Genomic DNA, 17,937 nt, shown 5'->3' with positions numbered 1-17,937 from the left:
ATTCCATAACAAATTTTAATCCACTAACATCTCTAACAAGTCTTAAATTACTTCATAACAGTCCCAAGATAGTAGTTCCCTCTCAACAGCCCCTATTACTCAAACTCACCCATCAAAACTCCTCTTTCTAACCTTGACCAACTAATGATTTGATCACTATTTTCCCCAAACATTCTGAATTCAATTTTTAACATCAATATAACTTCATTACACACTAACATAATAATATCAACATAAATTTCACATAGTACCAGGCATTAAATCATCCAACAAACATTGATCATCATTCAAACTCAAACATTACTAGAACAATCACTTCTAATACATGCAATACAACTTATTGTACATAAAGATACTAAATTCAAACCACTAAAATAATATAAAACAAGGTCTAGCTTCCCTTACCTCATAAGAAATTGCCCGACTCTAAGAATGTTCCACTGATTGCTTGAAACACCAGGAATTTCTAAAGGAACTTACGAAACACCGAAAAATGATCGAAAAGAGTTCTTAAGACCTCAATTTAACTAAGAATCAAAGGAAAAATAGAAAGGCTATATACAAGGGAAGATTCTTGGACAGAATCACAAACTGAGAATGAACATAAACACAGGTATAAACTTACTTATCCTATTCTTAAAATTAATCGGCTAGAGGTGGAGATAACTTAGTTGTGATGTCTTAGGAACTTCTTGATCATTAAACAAATGATCAAATGATGAGAAATCTTCACTACTACAGAATTAGCTATAGATGGCGCTGAATAGATAACGCTTTTTTAAATAAGCGCTATCTATGAATGTGCAGAATAATAGATACCACTTTTTTAAATAAGCGCTATCTATACCTATGATAATAGATAGCGCTTTTTAAAAAAAAACGTTATCTATAATTAATTAACTAATATAGCAGAAATGTCACTTACATTAGAGGTAACATCCCATTCACAATAAGTTTGATTATGTCAACGTGTTAGAGATGAATCCTCCTCCTGATTTCTTATTTTTCTAATCATGCAGGGAATTGTCTATGTTGTTGATAGTGGATTTTCTAAACAGCGGTTCTACAATTTGTTAATTATTTTGTTATTTCCATTGAAGAGATATAGTAATGAGCCTGTAATGATTATTTCTTGTTTGATTTATAAATGTAACATTTGGTTTATCTTTACTTCTATTCAAGTTTTTTTTTGCTTTCAATTTTTTTACTGACATTCAATATAACACAAGTACAAGTTTGTACATAATAAAACTAATATTTTATATTTTTTTGAATTTTTTAAAATATTTTATTGAAAAATTATTATTTTTTTAAAAAAAATTTAGATCAATAAATAGCGCTTGTTCAAATAAGCGTTATTTATTGTCTGACAGCAATAGATAGCGATTTCTTAAAAAAACGCTATCTATTGTCAGACACCAATAGATAACACTTTTTTTAGAAGCGTTATCTATTAATAGATAGTGCGGTCATAGATAGCGCTTAAAAAACGTTATCTATGATAAAAAAACGCTATCTATACACTTTTTTGTAGTAGTGCTTAGAGATATGTGAGAGAAAACAAGGAGAAAGAGTTTTAAAGAGATAGATAGTGTTTGAAGTAATGAAATAGAGTTTAGAACATTTTATTTATATTATTCAATTATTTTAAAATAAAATAATCAGTCTCGTTATTTTAAAACACCTATCAACTCTAATGCTCTATTTTCTAAGTTCTTAGATGTCACATAACTATTATGAATGCTCATATACATCCACCCATGACCATACTAAAATAATAATCTATAGTAATTATTAAGTGTAACTATCATGGATAATGTTCCCATTTATTTAAGTCTACATTAAAATAAAATACTCTTTAGAAATATTTTTTTTACAAGTATGAATATTCTTTTCTCTCAATCATTTCAAGCTTTACCTAACCTTTTTAAGTTGTTTACTCTTAATTTAGTCATTTTAAGTTGCTTTACTCTCAATTTAGTTATCTTTCTTTCGTAGTTTTTTAAGTTGTTAAATTTCATCATTCTTAGCTTTGCATGTTGTGATTAATCCTTTATTGATGAATGTTACTCTTAGTTCTTTATAAAGGATGTTACAAATCTACCTTAAATTTGTTACCTATTATTTGTGAAACAAATATTTAATAAATTGTACACAAATAAAATCAACAAAGAAATCTATCTTTATTATTTTTCAACAATTTTTGTAATGAATAGTGTATAACTAAAATGAACAAGGAATCCTAAATTTGAGTTGGTAATAACTCCTAAAATTGTTAATAAATGTATAATTTAAAAAAAGTAAACCACCAAACAGGATTTGTAAAAGAAATGGGAAAATATATGAGAAAATGATACAAGTTTAACATTAACCTATATTTATAATTTTGAACCACTTATGAATATTCTCTATATTTATATTAATCAAGGGGCTATCTTAATCTTTTATAGATGAATTTTATATTATTTTTATTCTAATCTACCATTTTAGTTTGTCCAATATATTCCTTTTTTGATGTATTAAGTTTCGGATTATTATTTTCTTGTTACTCTTAAACACACTTTGATTTTATTTTATGAGATGCTTGGCTTTTTGTTTGCATATTTTCTATGTGAAGTTTGTTTCTAGTGCAAATATAAAAGGACTTTAATGTTACAAAGTTCAAGTCATCATATCATTGAAACCAGAAAGAGCCTTTGAAATACATTCTATCTTTTTCATCTTATTTTTCTAAATTTGTGATTTATATCACATATATTCACATATTTCTTCAACATATTTACAGGCAAGTCATCATTAATTCATGTTTTTATTGATAACAAAATTACTTTTATCGTAGAAATCTTTCGTTCTTATCATACCATAAGTAATTGTTGATTTAAATCACTTATAGATCTTGAATATGAATGTTTTACATTATTTATTTTCTATAGAATCATTTGTTTCTATATTTTTTATTTAGAATACTTTTTTCTTGCAGTGTCCAAATTTACTATAATGGAAAAAACACTAGTTTTAGTTGGACGTACCGGTAATGGAAAAAATTATTGACTATATGATTCTAGTTTTCACGGCAAAAGATGACTTAGACGATGGAGACACGTTTTAAAAATACTTAGCTAAATCTGAAAAACCTCTCCAGGTTCTCTTTGCTCTCACCTTCATCAATATATTATTTAATTTTTATTATTAAGTGTCTATTCTAATTATGGTGAGAAATAAAAATTATATATATATATATATATATATATATATATATACCATTAAATGTTAATATACAAAAGAAAAAATATTTAACGCGTTTATTATTTTTTAGTTAATGTATTAGTCAAATTTATACGGAAGTTGAAAGAAAGAAACACATATTAGTATTAAAGTAACTATAAATTATTATAAATTCTATTTCTTAAGGTTTATATACATTATTTTAAATTATATTTTTATATTTAAATAAACACAAAGCATTGTAGCTTTCAATTATCAAACCAATGATTGATATTGCTACTTTTAATACAATTTATTTAATATGTTGAAATACAAACTTCTTTGTGTCGTTCATGTGACAATCGAAAGGAAACAAGTTAAAGAGGTTCTCAAACTTGTACATAAAAAAAATGAGTTGTTCAAAAGATTGAAGGTAAATTTCTCATAAATATTGAAAATATTTTTAAAATATTTAAATTTTTATAAATAATATATAATATGTATCTCTTGATATTGCAGGAGGAAGCAACTGCAACCGAAAAAGCTGAAACAGCTAAAATGAAAAAGCGTCTACAAAGAAGATATGATAGTGTGTTTGAACAAATGGCTTGTGCGACTATACATTATATCATCTCATATTTTTTTCATATTTGTTTTTATTTATTAATTCAAGGTTAAACATATTAATATTATCTTAATTTCTGAAATGATATTTTATTATATAGATGCAAAAAGAAATAGAGGAAGAACTTGAGGAGCTATCCAGACTTGCAGCTGAGGAAAATTACTAACAATTCCAAATTTCATCAAATAAAGAAATTGAAAAACTCAGATGCGATCTTAATGAGGCAAATATAGGAGATGTGCCATTCTCTAATTGTGATGCATTCAAATATTTGTATTTTATCTTTATGATTGTGAGTGTTTTTATTTGTGAAATATGGTGTGATACTCCTTCAAAAGTTGTATATATTTATTATATATTTCTTATGTAACTAAATTATGTTTGAATTATATTCTCTTTTTTTAACATTGAAATAACTCTCATCCTATACTTCTCTATAATTATAATTTTTATTATTATCATATGCATATATTTAAACAATGATAATGAACTATTTTACAAAAAAAAAAATGTATAATAAAAAAATTAGTATTAAGGAAAAATTCATGTTAAAATTAATAAATTAGTCAAGCTATAAAGTTGCATTTGTTGTATTCCATTGAACCCAGAATCCACTCACTCACTGATGGCTTGTCACATAAAAACCACCATCTTACTATTAATCATTATATAATATTTACGAAAATTTTGAGCAAGAAATTAAAACACAATTCCAAATAAGTTTATGTTAAGCACTTTCACATCTCAACTATGTTAACCTTCCAAAATCCAATTGTCATTGTATGATAATTTTATTAAAAAAATAAAAAAAGAGCAAAATATATAGAGACAATTTCTCATATTCCACATCCACATATAATTGAAAATATTGCCTTCAATTATCAATATTCATCGAAAAGACCATGTATACGAATCTAACATTGAATTTTCATAAATGAAAATAAAAGTAATTTGTCCAAGCAAAAACATAAAGAAAACCAAAAGATAAAAAGTCCTTTGTTCTCCTTTCGTAAGAATCTATGTAGAAACACTTACTTAATCCTTTACTCACGTATATATATGATTATTGCAAGTGAGAACCAAAACAACGCAAAAGAAAATGAAAGATAAACTAATATTTTTTTATAAAGTTCTACCACGCATTTCATATTATATAATTCAATTTTCAATCATATATTTATTATTAAACTCATCATGCAACATTGGACACAATTAGATCTATAAGACTCTATTGTTGAAGACGTATACATTTGGTGTCGATAATCATATAATGTCTTACACTTGTCATAAATTTACTCCATATTAAATTCAACATATAAGTCACGGTAACATTTCATACTGATTCCTCATACTAGAAACCTCTTTCGACTTTCACCATCTAAACCTCATTTTTTGAGTATGAGAATTCAGTAGAGTCAAGATGACTTCATGTTAGAATTCTTACACCAATGTATACACTACACTATACAATATGATCTTTCACCTTAGAAATAACCATATTCATATAATACATAGTAACACATTCATCATCAAAACAAAACAACTAATAACTAATTCAATTTAATCAAATTCACGTATCATCATGCAACAGATAAAAAATTAGAATTTATAAATATTAATAAGCTTCTCTTACAACTACCATTATCACACCAATATCAACAATTTGACCATAGAATAATTATGTTATTTTAAAACAACTAATTAATTCTACAAAATCTACATGTTGTAAAACAAATCAATATTTAGAACTTATAAAAATAAATAAACTCTTCTTACCTTAAATGGCTTTTTCTCAAAAGTAAGTTTCCAAAACTTAAAAACATTATCACTCACCACTAGAGATTTTGTTTTAAAATTGATCGGTCAAAAAATGTTCCATAATATCTTGGTTACTCAGAGTTGCGATCAATTTATGAAAATTATAAGTATTACTATTATTTTCCACTTCATTCATTATTTTATCATTATTTCAATATTTTCCCTTGTGTAAAGTTTTAAGTGAGGGTAAAATTGAAACTAAGGTAATGGAGGTGTAAGAGTAAGTATGTGGTGCATGAAGTGAAATGGATATAGGCCCAAACAATTAGGACGTGTAACGCGAAGAAGAGGGTTGCACGGAGTAAAAACTTATCATTCCCATTTTTCACTCTCTTTCAAAAATCAGGAATACTACTTCTCACTCTCTCCCTCAAGCAATACACCCATGAATCACGCAAACAGCAGCCGTTGCACCCTCCATCACCATTTATCGCCGGCGTTGCTATCGGGAGTGTCGCCGTCGTTGGGGTTCCCTGCATCTGCGTCGATCTCCCTCCATCGTCACCACCTGAAGATGCCACCGTCACAGCTACTTACGTACGCCGTCAACGCTGCCACGGTGATGTCAATCGGGCCGTCGTGGGTCTGTTCTTCCTTGCAACGAACAGACGATGTCTACCTCTTTCAGATCGGGTTGTGCCGCCGCGCACAGGCGAAGTCACCGCCGCTCCCCGTCATGTCGTGACAGCGAGCGCCACCGGAAAGGAACTCCACCCGAGCCGCTTCTCCTCCAAACTTCCAGATCAGAATGCAACAGAGGAACGTTGATGCGCCTCTCCAAGTTTCGCCGAAGTTCAACCACTGCACCTGTCTTCAGGGTCGTTGCCAGCGCTGATCTTGTAGATTTGTACACATTACTCAATATAGTTAAGAACTCCGTGACATAAAAGCTGGTACTCAATTTACTATAATTTATTACACTTTATGTTAAGTGGATATTAAACTAAACCCACCTCACTCTCATACATACATATATATTTAACTTGTTTCATGGGTTTTACAATTAAGATTTTCAAATTTTAATTTTAATTTATTTTACAAGTAAGAATTTAAAACATTTGAACATACTTTATGCAATTGCAAGATTTGACAGTGTATTAATTTTTTATAAACGTTCAAAATTTCAAGAATTGATAAAAGATACTAAAAATATAACATTTGAATAAAAAACAAATCAATACATTTTTATAATTATTATTTTATTCTCCTTTTATGTCATTCTATACTAACCTTTCATGTACTGGTTTGTTTAATTCATTTTTTTGACCGACTAATAGGTTTAAAGTTATGGTATATGTTTAATAATACCAAAGAAGAAGAAAGATGAATTGAAAATTTATTAAAGCAATATTCTTCACGAAGAAAGTTAACAAGTAGATTTAAATGTCTATACAACCTTTAACAAAGATAGAATGGATATGCATGAGGAGAAAAAAAAATCTAAAAACCATAGAAAAACAAAGACAGTACAAGAAAAACTTGACGGTTAGGTGAGATTATTTTTCATAATAGTTATTTTACGATAATTCTTTTAAGAGTTAATTTATTATTTAATTCTTATAATTATAAAAACGTTTTCTTGCAGTTCTCCAAATGCATAAGTATCTTTTTCAATCTCTGCAAATATAAATTTTAATCCCTTAATTCAATAGGTACAAGAAATTAAAAAAAAATGTATGTGTGAATTAAAAGAAACAGTTTTTAAATATAGAAACTAAGAGAGAAAGTTCTTGTAATTATATAACGAGTGATTAAACCTAAATAGAGAACCTTGCCAATCAATCAATGCCATTAAAGAACCAATAAATAAATAAATAAAATGCATTGAAAATTACTAGAGAGTACACTTCAAAATACAACTTTGAACTTTTGATTGATTCCATAAGACTTAATTACGCTACATAAGTTTGATTTGATTGAGTTTAATTTTAACAGAATTGGAAGTGAAAAGACAATTTTAATTTGGTGGTAGGGAAGAATTTGAAAATAGTGTTGGACCATGGAGGTGCCCTAATGGTTAATTATTTTTAATGAAAATGTAATTGAAATTAAATAATGATTAAGAGAAGATAGGTGTGGCATGTGGTAGGAGATAAATCCAAATCCAAAGTTTGACTGAACCTTGATAGATGAGCAATTAAAGTAAGAAAATCTTGATTAGTGGGGGCACCACTTTCCCTTATTCTCCGTAACCTGTCCTCATGTTTTACCCCTTTTTTTTTCTCCTTCATCTCTATTCTTTTATAATTTGTTCCATTCATTCTCTGGATCTATGTATTAATTCAAATTTTAGTTTTTCCATCTCCATTGACATTTCTCCAGTTCTTCTTACCATAGCTGCTTACTGTTAAGTCCTAATTATTAAAAAGATATATTATGTAAAAATCAAACTGGGAAATTCTTCAATAAAATGAGTTTATTTTCAAGTAAAGTTCACCTTGGTGTTTATCTTAGCTTACCCCACCATGGTTGGTGCACATGATGATGAACTGTTGTGTATATTTGTCTTGTTTGAAAGCCTAAACATCCCCACAAATCTAGCAATTGTTTTTATTTAGCACAGTGCTACTAGACAGAACCTGAACATCGTACCTGCTGCACCCACTGTCTGTCAAATTCCAAAAGTTATTTTCCAGAACCCTTTCTGCATATATATATATATATATATATATATATAAGCAAGGTTGCATTTTTTTTTTCACATAGGTGGTCTGTGAGAAACAAATAATAAATGGCCATTTCAACTACTTTTACAGGGAAATTATTGCAAGCTCCCCCAACACACGATTTATGTGTGTCCTTCATTATGATTTCCATCTTCAATATTCTTTCATGGAAATAGTAAACGACTAACTTAGGTTTAATGGCAGACATATAATCGAGTAAATTTGATCGGTAATGTAAAATTAAATTAGATTTAAAATCTATTTTTTATAATAATATTAAAATTATAATTATTAAAATAACTCTTTAATATCTAGTTATATATATATATATATATATATAATATATGTATATTTAAAATTTGTTAATCAGTGATTAAGAACTTTATTTAATGTACAATTAATGATTATTTATTCTATTATATTTATGTTAAAAGTTAAATAATTAATTTTCCTAATTAAAATAATATAAATTTATATGACAAGTTATTTAGAAACAAAAATATTTTTTTATGCTTGATTATATTTTAATTTTTAATAACATTAAATTAAACGCCAAACAATTAAAAGAAAACGATACATCAACATTATTATTAATTATTTTTAAATTTTTTATGCATTAAAACAAATTATTAATTATAATTATATAAAAGTTATACCTCTGAATAAAACAAAAGTATAGATATTGGCATAAGAATTTATTTAATGCCACTTAATATTTATTAATTATTAGTGGAGAAAATTTGAGAAATAGAGGAAGTAGGGTAGTAGTAGCTTGCATAACCCTCTTTCCCCTAATTTTGACACCGGGTTCCGTTTCCACATTTTCAAAACCCAAAGTTTGGGTGATAATTACGTCTTTGAAACCGGAAAGCCATTTGGACCACTTTTTTAAAAAGAATGGACAACATTAATATTTTTTAATATTTATAATAATAGTTATATTTGTGATTTAAAAACAATAACACCACGCCACGATTCCTTCTCTCACGTAATTTCAGCTTCCCCAGCAAGTCCTATCTTTCTTTCTTTTCTCCCCGTAAAGAAAACGTTCAAAAAGCAACCCCAAAATCAAACCTATTAGCTCAGGGTAGGTACGCGTACAGCCACACAACTCTGAAATTCGGGACAAGACACACTTTTATTTATAATTTTCATTTTTCTATATCTCTTCAACTTTAGTATATTTATTATTTCTGCCAAAACAAAATAAAAAACGCTGTAGGAAAAGACAAAAACAAACATAAAGAAATTCCATGCAGTTTTCGATTTGAACTCACTCTCACACGCACGCACGGATGCATACACAGTGATTTAGTTGATCAATGGGAAGGAAGCATAAGCATGTGCATATCGTATTATGCATAGGCATAAGCTAAAACTAATGATTAATTTTCCATGAAGCAGAGAGTGAAAAAACCCAAATGAAAAGAGCGAAACCATACCTCAGGAGGAACATGTCGTGGTCACCAACACTAGTAATTACCTCCCTTCTTCTGATTGCCTTATTCGTTGCAGTAACAACAGCAGAAGCAGAATCAGAACCGGCATCAACCTCCGATGCGAATCTCCTCATCCGCTTCAAGCAGTTCCACGTTTCCTCCGACCCCCGCGGCTTCCTCTCCGATTGGCTCCCCGACGCGCCGTCCCCGTGCGCCTGGCGCGGCGTTACCTGCTCGCCCCAGCCACCCCCGCGTCACCGCCATCGACCTCTCCGGCGCCTCCCTCTCCGGCACCCTCCACCTCCCCACCCTCACATCCCTCCCCCTCGCTAAGCACCCTCGTCCTACGTGGCAACTCCTTCTCCGCTTTCAACCTCAGCGTTTCGCCGTTTTGCACGCTTCAAACACTCGACCTCTCTTTCAACAATTTGTCCGGCAAGTTTCCTTTCGCAAACCTAACTCCGTGTAACCGCCTCACTTACTTAAACCTCTCCAATAATCTCATCACCGCTGGGCTCGGCCTTGGGCCTGACTCTGGGCTTTCCCTGGCCCAACTCGACTTGTCCAGAAACCTCGTCTCCGACGTGAGCCTTCTCGTGTCCTCTCTCGCGAGCTCCGCTCTCGTTTATCTGAACTTCTCCGACAACAGACTCACGGGTCAACTCGGCGAGTCGCTCGTTTCGCGAAGCGCGAACCTCTCCACCTTGGACCTCTCCCACAATCTTCTCTCTGGGGCGGTGCCGCCTCGGCTCGTGAATGACGCCGTTCAGGTTCTCGATTTCTCGTTCAACAACTTCTCGCGGCTGGATTTCTCCTCGTGCGGTAGCCTAACGCGGTTGAGCTTCTCGCGCAATGCGCTCTCCGGAGAAGAGTTTCCGCGCGGGTTGAGCAGCTGCAACAGGCTCGAGGTTCTGGATCTTTCTCGCAATGAGTTTGAAGCCGAGATTCCCGGGGAGATTCTTCGGAGTTTGAGGAGCTTGAAGTCTTTGTTTCTCGACCGCAACAAATTCTTCGGCGAGATTCCGAGCGAGCTCGGAAGCCTCTGCGGAAGTCTCGTGGAGCTTGATCTCTCCGAGAACATGCTTTCTGGTGCGTTGCCTTTGAGCTTCGTGAACTGTTCTTCTCTGCGGAGTTTGAACCTTGCGAGGAACTATTTCTCTGGGAAGTTCCTCGTGTCCGTGGTTAGCAACCTTCAGAGTCTTGAGTATCTAAACGTGGCGTTTAATAACATAACGGGACAGGTTCCGTTTTCGCTTGTTAACCTGAAACGGCTTCGGGTGCTTGACTTGAGCTCGAACCGGTTAAACGGCAATGTTCCGTCGTTCTTTTGCCCTTCCGAGCTGGAGAAGTTGATCCTTGCGGGCAATTACCTTTCCGGGACGGTGCCGTCACAGCTCGGTGATTGTAAGAATTTGAGAACCGTTGATTTCAGCTTTAACAGCTTGAACGGTTCGATTCCGTGGGAGGTTTGGGCTTTGCCTAACCTCTCTGATTTGATTATGTGGGCGAATAATCTCACTGGGGAAATCCCAGAAGGAATTTGTGTTAAAGGAGGGAACTTGGAGAATTTGATTCTCAACAATAACTTCATTTCTGGGTCAATTCCGAAGTCAATTGCCAATTGCACCAACATGATATGGGTGTCGCTGGCGAGCAACCGGTTAACCGGAGCGATACCTTCTGGGATTGGGAAATTGAACGTATTGGCGATTCTCCAGCTTGGGAACAACTCGCTGAGTGGGAGGATTCCACCGGAGATAGGCAAGTGTGGGAAGTTGATATGGTTAGATTTGAATAGCAATAACCTAACTGGGAATATCCCGTTTGAGCTTGCTGATCAAGCGGGACTGGTTATCCCGGGCAAGGTTTCAGGGAAGCAGTTTGCGTTTGTGAGGAACGAGGGTGGGACTAGTTGCAGGGGTGCTGGTGGGTTGGTTGAGTTTGAGGATATCAGAACAGAGAGACTTGAAGGTTTTCCCATGGTGCATTCGTGCCCATTGACGCGGATTTACTCCGGTTGGACCGTGTATACTTTTTCTTCCAATGGGAGCATGATCTACCTTGACCTTTCCTACAACTTGCTGTCTGGGACTATTCCTGGGAATTTGGGTGGCATGGCCTATTTGCAGGTGTTGAATATGGGGCACAATAGGCTGAGTGGGAACATTCCAGATAGTTTTGGTGGTTTGAAAGTAATTGGGGTGCTTGATCTGTCGCATAACAGTCTTAATGGGTCCATCCCTGGTTCATTGCAGAGCCTTTCTTTTCTCAGTGACCTTGACGTCTCTAATAATAATCTCACCGGGTCCATTCCTTCTGGAGGTCAGTTGACTACTTTTCCAGCTTCTAGATACGAGAACAACTCTGGCCTTTGCGGCCTGCCGCTGCCATCGTGTAGTGCTTCGAAGAACCGCTCAGTGGGTGTTGTGGTTTGGAAGAAGAAGCAGCCTGTAGCAGCTGGGGTTGTCATTGGTTTGCTTTGCTTCCTCTTGTTTGCGCTTGGGCTTGTGTTGGCTTTGTACAGGGTGAGGAAGACTCAGAAGAAGGAGGAGATTAGAGAAAAGTATATAGAGAGTCTTCCCACTTCGGGGAGCAGTAGTTGGAAGATTTCCAGCTTTCCTGAGCCTCTGAGCATCAATGTTGCCACCTTTGAGAAGCCTCTGCGGAAGCTGACTTTCGCACATCTTCTCGAGGCTACTAATGGTTTCAGTGCTGAGAGTTTGATCGGCTCTGGGGGATTTGGTGAAGTGTACAAGGCTAAACTCAAAGATGGCTGTGTTGTTGCCATCAAGAAGCTCATTCATGTGACGGGTCAGGGAGATAGGGAGTTCATGGCTGAGATGGAAACTATTGGGAAGATTAAGCATAGGAACCTGGTTCAGCTGCTGGGTTACTGTAAAGTTGGGGAGGAGAGGCTTCTTGTGTACGAGTTCATGAAATGGGGAAGTCTTGAGGCTGTTTTACATGAAAGGGCAAAAGGAGGAGGTTCAAATCTTGATTGGGGTGCAAGAAAGAAGATTGCCATAGGGTCAGCAAGAGGTCTTGCATTTCTTCATCATAGTTGCATTCCTCACATTATACACAGGGACATGAAGTCCAGCAACATTCTTCTTGATGAAGATTTTGAGGCTAGAGTTTCTGATTTTGGCATGGCAAGATTGGTCAATGCCCTCGATACTCATTTAACTGTCAGCACACTTGCCGGAACACCGGGTTATGTACCCCCTGAGTACTACCAGAGTTTCCGATGTACAGCTAAAGGGGATGTCTATAGTTATGGTGTCATACTGCTTGAGCTTCTATCAGGTAGAAGGCCAATCGACTCTTCCGAGTTTGGTGAGGACAACAATCTTGTTGGTTGGTCTAAGAAGCTTTACAAAGAGAAGAGAATTAATGAAATACTTGATCCTGATTTAATTGTGCAATCATCTAGTGAAAGTGAACTATTTCAGTATTTGAGAATTGCCTTTGAGTGTCTAGATGAGAGGCCCTACCGTCGGCCGACCATGATACAAGTGATGGCCATGTTCAAAGAGCTTCAGGTTGACACAGATAATGATACGCTTGATAGCTTCTCTCTGAGAGACAGTTTCATTGATGAAGCATGAAAATAGGATATTTACTGTGAGACTCAAAGCCTTTTGACGGTTGAGGAGGAAATAGAAAGTTTTTCAACATTTGGAGTGTTGCTGGACAGAATTGACAATTCTGGTGACACTTATCTGTCCTACCTGAAATTGGAGGAGGGTTATTGCACTTTCTTTTCTGTATATAAGACATACAATGAAACCAAGAGATCGAAGGCAATCATGGAAGGATGAGACTTGAGGTTATAAGCAGAGTTTTGTATGTTACTTTTGAGCTGATCAAGTGTTCAGTCACTTGAAATTGGTAGATATATACACTTTTTTCCTATGAACTTCTGTTACTCCATCATCATCACCCACACACTTGCTGACGGTCTTGTTTGTCATTTCCATTGGGTTCTGATATCACCACAGTTTTGCTCATTGTGTTTTGGTTCGTATTGCAAGTGACAATTTTTATTTTTTCTAGAAATCTAGAATATGTTGTAAATATAAATGAAATGTGCTACATTGGGTATGCTTTTCCTCACTTGTATGGAACTATAACTGCATAACGGGATTAACACCAAATGATTATCGTTATGTAAGATCAAATAGAGGTTGAAATTTGAATGCCAATAATAGACACGTTTTCTGGTTTCTTACCAACTACTCAAATTTCAAATAGAATCCTTATAACCCTTTTATAATGCATATTTGATAAATTCATAGCATAAGGAATGATATTTCGTGTATTAACATTGTAATGATCCTGGAGGTTAAATATCATGCATCACTAGTCTAAGGTTAACAGGGTTAATATCTAGGCAGATACCCTATGCTTTAAACTGTACTTTATTTAAAAATAAATTTAGGAAAGTTGACTACTATTATGTTTATTATTAAAAGATGTAATAATCAATTTTCTGTGCCTTTAACAAATAGAGAATATTTAACAATGTATTCTGCGTCCGAGGACAAAGAATACGGATATGGTAAAGATAATTTCCTTTGAATACCGGAAAGAGGTAAAAATCTTCTCTATAGAATCCAACAAGGAGGAGTTTTCTTACCACACCTGTATGTAAATGAGGAGTGAAGAGAAGGAGTTGCGTGTTAATAGTCATATTCTATATTTGTTTTTTTGTTTTGTTATGTTTGTGTAACCTCTTTAGAGATTTTGGAACCTATGTATGCTCTGTTTGTGTTCTCTTCTTGATAAAGTGAACAATATTCAGTTCTGTTTTTGTTAAGCTTTTCTTTACCTTTTCTGCATATCAAAATTCTGATATATCCATTAAACTCTAAAAAAAATATATAGTACAAAACTTGCCAAAGATAAAAGTGAAACTCCAAATGTATTGTTTCAATATGCACCCAACCAAGAATTAGTACGAGGATGTTGAAGCAGATGCAAAAGCAAAAATCAAAGACTGAACATTTTTTTACATTTTCCTGGAAAATCCTCTTTGCATCTACAAGAATAAGGATGTGTTAAATAACCCTTCCAAATACCTTTGCACAGTCTTGTAGCATTCATCTAATACAAAAACACCTTCAAAATTTTAAAAGCAATATTTGTACAATTCATGTATACCATTGATGAAAAGCACCATTCTGATTTTCTTTGCACATAATTCGCATTGGACATGTAGCCATGCATCTTAAAAAAATCATCTGAAGCTTCAATTTCAATCAAATTGCCAACAACTGATACACCATAAACAGATTCGATGGCATCCAGCCTTGAAGACGTGGCAACACTTTGAACATCAGCTCTAACAGCTGCATGCTGACTGCAATAAAAGTCCCAAACAGCCAGTGAAAAAATAACATACGTAATTTACAATGCAGCTAGCTAACAAGATTAGCTTAGCAAATACATTTTGTAGCTCAGGTGACCAACCCTTTTGTAACTCAATAAAATTTGTTTTTAAACTATTCCAAAAGACTTTTTATCAACAGAAGTATTTTATGTGTATATAAATTCATGTTTATTTCTTATTTTTTATCTAATACAAGACTTTGTTTGTATACCTGTGTGGTATGCTCAAAGTTTAAAAGAAGGAAAATGACAATAGACTTACAACTTTTAACATAACAANCATGTGTTCTATGATTATCTGATTCTTGCTTGTTTTGAAGTAGTTTATATGGATTGAATGCATTCTTATTTATAATTCATTAATGCTTAATGGATTGTAATTATGGTTGTCTGCATGAATAGTATGTGATGTGATAAGAATTTTAGGAGAAGTTCTTGTAATGGTTTCAAGTAGTGCATGTATTGATGTAGGGATTTCGTATTGAGGTTGTCTTGAAAATCTAATAATCATTCAATCTCAACTAGAGAAGTGTGAGGTATGACGTCAAGACTAGCAATATATGTATCCGGATGGTCAAGTCTAAAGTGAATGATTGTATAACTTAGGATTAGTAGATATAAATTGTATATGTGTTAATATATTTGTTTCTATTGTATGATCACTCTTTTTGATAAATTAGTTTACTATTTTGTCTTTGTTTGTGTGTATGATTTCCTTTTATTTTGTAATGATCACCTTAATAATGTAAGCAGAAGAAGATGTCTTTATTGATCAGTTGTTGGATGATGAGGAATTTTATGTATATATTATATCTTCTGTAAATCTCTATTACACCTTTAGCTTTGGTGAAATAACTCTTAGTATAAGAATATATATATATATATATATATATATATATATATATATATATATATATATATATATTGGTGTTATAGTTATAACAAGATAACTGTAATAGTATCATTTATATTTCTTTGAATTAACTGTGTCTTGTTATTGGATGTGTGATGAATTTCTATAGTAGTTAAATACTATTAAAATGGAAGGTTACAAGAAGTCCCTTTCTTAGGCTATTTAAGAGGACCTTCTCACCTTTTTTAAAGGTTAAATATTTTGGGAATAAAGTTATTATGTTCAACCGTTACTAGAGGTATTTGAGATTATTTTCTTGAGCTCCATTTACTTTCATCATAAGCTTAGGAACTATCTCTTTTGTTCCCAACTATTCACCCCAGCACTACTCTCAACATGAGTCGGAACCCTTCGGGCGAGACCTTCATCCCTTTCTACCCCCTTGCGAGAGGAAAAAGTAGCACTCAAATCCCAGTCTCATTCCATTTCCCCTCTAGGAAGAAGAGACTCATCTCTACCACCGCCACTTAAAGATGAAGAAATCCACCTTTCTACCCTCCCGCAAGAGGAAAGGTAATTACCTTTTTACCCCATCAAGAGAGGAAAGAGCAGCACTCGAATCCTAGTCCCTTCCACCGCCCATTCAGGACGAAGAGACTCATCTCTTCCACCGCCACTTAAAGATGAAGAGATCCACCTTTCCACCCTCCCGCAAGAGGAAAGATGACTACCTTTCTACTCCCTTGAAAGAGGAAAGGCAACACTCAAATCACAGTCCCTTCCACCACCCATCATGGACGAAGAGACCTATCTCTTCCACCGTCTTTTAAAGACGAAGAGATCCACCTTTCTGCCCCTTCGCAAGAGGAAAGGTGACTACCTTTATACTCCCTCGAAAGAGGAAAGGGTATCACTTGAATCGTAGTCCCTTCCATCACCCATCATGGACGAAGAGACCTAGCTCTTCCACTGCCCATCACGGACGAAGAGACCCATCTCTTCTACCACCTTTTAAAGACGAAGAGATTCATCTCTTCCACCGTCTTTTAAAGACAAAGAGATTCACCTTTCTATCCCCTCACAAGAGGAAAGGTACAAAATCGAATTAACGAAGTATAGCCCGAAGACATAATTAAAACACACTCACCATCACACCACATGGTTGGTTCTCTCACTAAGCTAACCAATGATCACGAAAAACCATTATCGCTCTTCTCGTAACCCATCCTTTTTCGTTGTCTTACACAAGTGAAAGAGAGGCCCTAACTTTAAGGGTATCATCGCCACCACATTGGATAACTTCCTACTCTTGAACAACATCACTTAGGAAGGAATAATCGATTATCATTTCAGATATTATTCCCGAAACCACACTCAAAACCAATGCATAGATAATCGATTATAACTAATGATAATTGATTATTGCCGAATTGAAACACATCTTGGACATGATTCAAGCATTCAAAAATACATACATCAACCGTAGGTCACGTTGAAACATATTTAACACATCATACATGCATTCAAGCATCACATACTCATGTAAACATATTGAATCACATATAATACATCCCTTGAATCATCCAGATCCAATCATTGATATGTTATTCCCCATATAATAGGGTGCAAAAGAATCTCCGATAAAAACACCAAATGGGGTTTTCAATCAGCCAAACTAACTAAGCATAATGCTGACAAATGAGAACCAAGATGAAAATTCTCCAAAACAAAGTTGTTGATGCGAGGTTGTTTTCTCCCAAACTAGACCTCTGATTGACGATTTGAATGATCATAATGAAGAACCATACGTTTGGAACCCACTACCCAAAAATTAGTCTGATTCAATGGTGAACGACTTCACAACGACGAAAACACTAGTGTAGATTTTGTGTTATTTGGGAATAGTTTCTTCTCTTCCTTTCTCTATCACTTGGTTTTTCC

General features: G+C 34.0%; 1 long non-coding RNA gene and 1 pseudogene across 2 annotated transcripts; both read left to right on the top strand.

Annotated features, from left to right (window-relative positions):
- The first annotated feature begins 2,812 nt into the window (after window positions 1–2,812).
- On the top strand, window positions 2,813–4,198 carry LOC148201537 (uncharacterized). Of its 2 annotated transcripts, XR_015784728.1 has the most exons (4): window positions 2,813–3,142; window positions 3,574–3,637; window positions 3,724–3,814; window positions 3,930–4,198. It is a non-coding gene; the product is annotated as an uncharacterized LOC148201537 (long non-coding RNA). The 2 variants fall into 2 exon arrangements; XR_015784727.1 differs by lacking the exon at window positions 3,574–3,637 and having other exon boundaries at window positions 2,842–3,142.
- Window positions 4,199–9,432: 5,234 nt separating this feature from the next.
- On the top strand, window positions 9,433–13,990 carry LOC124824318 (serine/threonine-protein kinase BRI1-like 1 pseudogene; annotated as a pseudogene).
- Window positions 13,991–17,937: the final 3,947 nt, after the last annotated feature.

This window comes from Vigna umbellata, chromosome 3, assembly GCF_029865625.1.
Source record: "Vigna umbellata cultivar VRB3 chromosome 3, Vumbellata_1.0, whole genome shotgun sequence".
NCBI lineage: Eukaryota > Viridiplantae > Streptophyta > Magnoliopsida > Fabales > Fabaceae > Vigna > Vigna umbellata.
Note: the sequence above shows the minus strand (reverse complement) of the source record. Positions and strands in the feature narration are given on the sequence as shown.